General features: G+C 41.7%; 1 non-coding gene across 1 annotated transcript; it reads left to right on the forward strand.

Moving 5' to 3' along the window:
• Positions 1-5,730: 5,730 nt before the first annotated feature.
• Positions 5,731-5,837, forward strand: LOC117084592. The gene has a single exon (XR_004437523.1). It is a non-coding gene; the product is annotated as a U6 spliceosomal RNA (small nuclear RNA).
• Positions 5,838-6,638: the final 801 nt, after the last annotated feature.

Here is a 6,638-nt window from a genome sequence, read left to right on the forward strand (position 1 = left end):
CTTCTTTGTGGTCAAATTTTGATACTCACTGATACTTGAAAGAATTAAAAAGGATATTCTCAATAGGTGTGAAGTTCAATGTTGCAGCGGATGTTACTGACCTCCAACTCCATATTCCTTTGGCCCCCCCAGAGTTTGCCTGAAGCTGCATTGGACAATGTGCCGACGGGACAGGTCCCCTCAATAACCTGTACATTTCTCTGCTTGTCTACCTGAAGTTGCTCCAGGGACAGTCCAGCAGTGTTTGAGATTTGAAACTCTCAGAGACAATTCTCAATCAGTGAGGAACAGGAAAAACAGGATACAAACCCCAGCTTTGCTGTCCCTTGAGAGAGAAAATCTAAGGTGTGTTCTATATATTCTTCCTAGAATCCCTAGAAAGAGTGAGCTTCAGTCACCCACAGAAGAAACCCACTCATTTTTTCTGCACCCTGGATGGGCTTTTTCCTCTTCCTGTCTCACAGTTCCTGCTCTTTCTCTTGAGCTTCTTGAGATTACCTCCTAAATCTCCTTTCTGGAGGAACACACACTAACACAGATATGCATATGTATTAGGTTGTCCTAGTAAATGCATTGTTCACATCCTCTAAGCAGTGGCTCTCAATTCTCATTTCATATTATAATCAACTGGAGAATGTATCAGAATTTCTGGGAATTGTGAAATAAAAAACAAATCCAGATTTAGTGATGTAAGACTTTATTAAAAAAAATATTGCAAAGGGGAGTGGGAGGAACTATTGCAATAGTGAGAGAAGAGCTGTTACAACAGGGAGAACCTTCTGACCATAAGATCTGTTAAAAAAAAAAAAAAGCTTATGCACATTAAAATTTTAATAAGTTTATTTGAGCATTCAGCTATTTATGGATGGGGCAGTACCAGACCACAAGCAGTTTAGCGCTCCACCAAGAAGGTAAGGGGAAACTTTTTAAAGGTGTTCATAGAAGTAAGGCAAATTAAATATTTGCTTGGTTGAAATGGAAAATCCCTAGTTAGAGGTTAGTTGGGCATTTCTGATTGGTAAATTCTCTAGTTAGAGGTTAGTTGGCAGTTTCTGATTGGTTAAGCTTAAGTTTTGCTTTATTGTTTACATTGAGTTGGGTTTTAGTTTGCTTAGGAACTCAAGGTGCTGGAGCTGTATTAGCCTAATGGCCTCCCTATTAATGATTTTGACAGTTCTCAAGGCCAAAAAGGGATTTCTTTTATACAGAGGAGTAAACAAGACAAGAAAGACCCTGGTATGGTGACCTGGGATGAAAAGGTGGCCTGATGGAATAACAGATCAGAGAATGGTTTGCTCTGAGGCCAGCCTATTCTTGAGGGGCTGCTAAGAAGATGTTGTGGGGACCTGAGTGAAGGAGAGAATCTTAACCAAAGTTTGGTTAACAGGCATTTGTTCTGAGTCCCACCTAAGTCATATGGGAAAAGATGGTCCTTTGCAATGGGCCTTTTCCAGAACACAAAACGGGTGGGCATAGGAAGGATTCTTAGCTGTTTCTTTATTCCACAATCATAGGACTCAGGTAAAAGTCTATGTTGTCTGGATGGAGCCTGAACAACAAAATTTTCTAGAAGCTTCTGTAAACTAAAAATAAAATTCTAAGCCCCTCAACTGACCGCTTGGCCAAGGAGCCCCCAGCATAACCTTGCAAACTGAGTTCTTGGCTATGATGGGATGGGGGGGTCAGACACACCTTGTATACCCCCCCCCAACTAACCATGATTAGGCTTTCTTCCATCAGGGCTTTGCAGAAACTAGCCCTTTCAAAAGACTCCACCACTGATATCAATCAACCAAGTGCCTAAGGCAGTCCCTCCTTTTTTGCCTGATAAGAGATCACCACTGAAGTAGTTCTGGCCAGTCTAAGGAGAAGGCACAGTAAGAGTTTGTGTGTCCCCTGCTTCATCTTTTGATATCAGAGGGCCAAAAACTCTGCCCTCAGATCATGCTAACTTTGCTATGTTTTGTCCCTGGGACTCATGGAGAGGCATGAAGCTCAATTGTGCATGCACATGTTCCTCCTTTCATAAATATTCATGACTCTTCCTATAGCTTAATAAATATGTGTATTTGGCCACTGTGCTCCACATAAATTTCTGCTCCCTTTGCCCCTACCTTGAAGTGTCTGTTTCTGGCTTCTTACTGGAGGCTGTGCTTCCCAGTCTGTCAGAATGGCCATCCTGCAGGCTGCAACCCTTTATGAGACATAAAGCTTTCCTTCCCACATTTATGAACTTTGTCTTTCTTCAGTTGACACTTCCTAGGTATAGATTACAATAAGAGACTTGCGAGACACACCAACTAATCAAAATGTATAGACCTTACTCAGATCCTGAGTTAAACACAGCTTTTCTCGCCAGGGGCAGTGGTTCACATGTGTAATCCCAGCACTTTGGGAAACGAGGCTGGTGGATTGCTTGATTCCAGGAGTTCGAGACCAGTGTGGGCAATATGGCAAAACCCTGTCCCTACAAGAAAAATACAACAAAAGGCCAGGCACGGTGGTGCATGCCTGTAGTCCCAGTTACTTGGGAGGCTGAGGCAAAAAGATTTTGAGCCCAGGATGCAGAGGTTGCAGTGAGCCCTGATCATGCCATTGCACTCCAGCCTGGGTGACAGAGCAAAACTCTGTCTCAAAAAACTAAAATGAAATAAACTAAAATAAAATAAACATAGCTTTTTAATAATGGCATTTGTGCAACAGTTGGACACTTTAACACTACATTTTTGATGAAGTTAAGGAATTACTGTTATTTTTAAGTGTGATAATGATACTACACTTACAAATTTTTAATTTTTAAAAAGTGATAAACGTATTGTGGTTATGCTTTTTAAAACGAGTCCTTACATTTTAGAGATACTGACTGGAGAAAATAGTTATAGACTAAGCAATATGATTTCTGCGATTTGCTTCAGTATAATTTGGAAAGGGGGAAAGTGGATGGGGACACAGTTGGCCATGAATTGATGATGGTTGATGCTGGGTGGTGGACCATGTGGGCTCATTTGGTTAGTCTATTACTTTTGCATATGTTTGAAGTTTCCATAACAAAAAAGCATTTAAAAAGAAACTTCTAAATTGTTCTTCATATACAGCCTATATTGAGAACTGCTATTCATACCCTTACTTATTTTTTGTCTGCTCAATTGTCAAAACTTGAAAGGGGTTTTTGAGGGTTCTCCTCCCATGACTTTTATATTTCTATTCATTTCTCCTGGTATTTTCTGCAATGCTTCCTTTATATCTTTTATTGCTTTATTATTTGTCACAGTAGGTTTATAAAAGATACCCTTTTTTCTTTAAAAATAATATATGCTTATGGCAAAAGCAAAGAAAAAAATCAAGCAGAATATGAAGGTAGATGATGAAAAATAGACTTGCCTTTCACCTCAGATCCCCAACTTTCCCTTTTTTTTTTTTTTTTTTTTTTTGAGATGGAGTCTTGCTCCGTCATCCAGGCTGGAGTGCAGTGGCAGGATATCAGCTCACTGCAACCTCTGCTTCCCGGGTTCAAGCAATTCTCCTGCCTCAGCCTCTCGAGTAGCTGGGACTACAGGCATCTGCCACCACGCCTGGGTAATTTTTGTATTTTTAGTAGAGGCAGGGTTTCACCATGTTGGCCAGGCTGGTGTCAGACTCCTGAGCTCAGGTGATCCGCCCACCTTGGTCTCCCAAAGTTCTGGGATTACAGGCATGAGCCACCGTGCCTGGCCAAGATCCCCAACTTTCAGTCCCACTTCCCAATCACCAGTTTTTTCTGTCTCCATGGAGAAGTATTGACTATGTTTATAAACTGTAGGGACAGAAAGGTGTGATACCTTTCCTCCCCATCACAAGTGTCACTGCAGAAACTCCTACAACAAAAGACAGGTTAACAAGAGAAGAGCATACAGATTCATTTAATCAAAGTTTTACATGACCCAGAATGCTTCAGAAATGAAGACCCAGAGACCCAGGGAAAATAGTTTGTTTTTATGCTTAGGTTCGATGAAACATGGAGAGCCACGTAGAAGTGTGATTAGACAAAAGGGTATGACCTAATAGTGATGGAGAGACTGGGGAAGCCCAGAAAGGCCCTGTCTGCTCAGAATCTTCTTGGCCTCTCTGTTGTAGCATTTATTGCTCCTGGGTATGGGGCAGGACCCTTTGGAATGAAGTAAGGTCTTATGACCTACTATCAGGCAAGGGCAGATCAGAGAACATCTTTATGACCAGTGTTGGGGCTCAGAAAACAGTACCCCAAAATGAAGACCTCAGAAGCAGCCTTAGGAGCAAAAGTTTCTCCCCTGAGACTAGTCATACAAACTAGAATCCTCTTCCCCAAGGCAGGTCACAGAAACCAGAACCCCTTTCCCCTAAAGCCAGCCATGAAACCTGAACATAATACTCCAACTTTTCCTCTACCTTTCTGTGTAAAACTGGCCATAAATTAAAAAGTTATCTGATCTTCCTTGTTTGACTGTAAGTCATAAGACTCCCATTTCAGAAAGCGTCCTGCCCCATACCCAGAAGGAAGGAATGCAGGCTCAGAGAGGGACAGACAGGCCTTGCTGGATTTCCCCATTTAGTCTATTAGCATTAGATCATACCCTTCTGTCTAAGCACATGTCTACATGGCTGTCCATACTTTTTTGAACCTAAGCATGAAAATGGACAATTTCCCCTGTATCTCTGGGTCTTCCTTCTGAAGGTTCCTGTATATACACATTACATCAATTTATATGCCTTTTCTCCAGTTAATCTACCTTTTCCAAGTTGGTTTTTCAGCAAACCCTCAAAGTGCCAAGTGGAACCCCCTGGCCTCTGCACGAGCTCTTAGACAGAAAGGTTGGAGGAACTTTGGAATAATAGCTTGCTTTGGGTAAAGGGAGTTCCAGCTTCTAAGAGCCCCCCTTCACCCTTGGGGAAGAGGAATTCTTGTTCCTGACTTATTTCAGGAGAGAAGGAGGGGTGGGAAACAGGAGGGCAGGAGGTCAGAGAGACCTTGGTTCTGAGGCTGCTTCTGAGACCTTCCAGTCTCCTTTAGTTCAAAGTACTCAGCATGCCAAAGTGCCCTCAGAGAGGGTTCTTGATCTCACACAAGAAAGGATTTGGAGCAAGTCCATAAAGTGAAGTGAAAGCAAGTTTATTAAGAAAGTAAAGGAATAAAAGAATGGCTACTCCATAGACAGAGGAGCGGCACAGGATGCTCAGCTGGCTATACATATTGTTACTTCTTGATTATATGCTAAACAAGGGGTGGATTATTCATGAGTTTTCCCGGAAAGGGATGGGAAATTCCTGGAATTAAGGGTTCCTCCCCTTTTTAGACCATATAGGGTAACTTCCTGGCATTGCCATGGCATTTGTAAACTGCCGTGGTGCTGGTAGGAGTGTCTTCTAGCATGCTAATGCATTATAATTAGTGTGTAATGGGCAGTGAGGACAACCAGAGGTCACTTTCATCGCCACCTTAGTTTTGGTGGGTTTTGGCTGGCTTCATTACCGCAGCCTGTTTTATCAGCATGGACTTTATGACCTGTCTGTTGTGCCAACCTCCTGTCTCATCCTGTGACACAGAATGCTTAACCTCTTGGGAGTGCAGCCTAGTAGGTCTCAGCCTTATTTTACCCCTCCCCAATTCAAGATGAAGTTGCTGTGGTTCAAATGCCTCTGATAGTTCTATTGCTATTATTTCTTCTTTTATACCTAAAGCTCTAAAAAACCTTGTTGACAAAAGTACATAGAAGAGTACTTGCTTCAGCAGCACATATATTAAAATTAGAATGATACAGAGAAGATTAACATGGGCCCTACACAAGAATAACATGCGAATTCACGAAGTTTTCCATATTTTTATTACATTATGTGTCAATTAAAACTAAAACAGAACTTTAAAAAAATACATAGAAGAAAATCCTTTCAACCTTAAATATCACATTCTGATCTGTCATTAGAGATTGTCTGCAATGATTTCTCAGCTGACAAGTCATTATACAAGGCAGATATTTATCTTTAAAATAATCCTCTGTTCTTTTTTATGTGTGAAGGTTCACTTTCTGAAAGTTCATTAAGCTCTATACTTAAGACGTGTTCACGGTTCTCTACTTGGGATATAACTTAAAAGTGTCTTCTAAACAACTCATTTGCTCACCACAAATTACCTGAACTACAGCCTCACTGGGTCGTGGGGGGTCTCCCTCCTCCCATCATGATGAGTACCTTTAAGTCCAACTTCCTATGATACCAATGGTTTCCTCCCAGGTGAAGGGCCTTTAACATCCTGCAGACCCCTGTCAAAGAAAACCAGAGCCAGACAGAAGTTAAAGCAGTGAAGATAAATTTTATTCAGGAGCTATTGCAGTAGGGAAAGAGAGACCTCAGTTTATAATGGGCTCCCTTCTGAATACAAGGACAAGTGGGAAATGATGGCCAAGGTGCAGGGTGGAGTCAGTGGATGGAAATTACTAAAAGGGAACATCAGCAATAAGACGGATTCTAAACTGTCTCAGCTTCTAGCTGAAGGCAGCCAGGATAGTAAGATACTGAGGGAGAGGGGTTGAGAAATTTCATCAGATATCAAGGGTGGTCAGACACCAAAGGTGGGGGATTCTAATGACACTAACTCAGCAGGATTCTTTCTGAAAGCAGAATAAGCA

Source organism: Trachypithecus francoisi, unplaced genomic scaffold (genome assembly GCF_009764315.1).
Source record: "Trachypithecus francoisi isolate TF-2019V2 unplaced genomic scaffold, Tfra_2.0 Lachesis_group0, whole genome shotgun sequence".
In the NCBI taxonomy this organism is placed as follows: Eukaryota; Metazoa; Chordata; class Mammalia; order Primates; family Cercopithecidae; genus Trachypithecus; species Trachypithecus francoisi.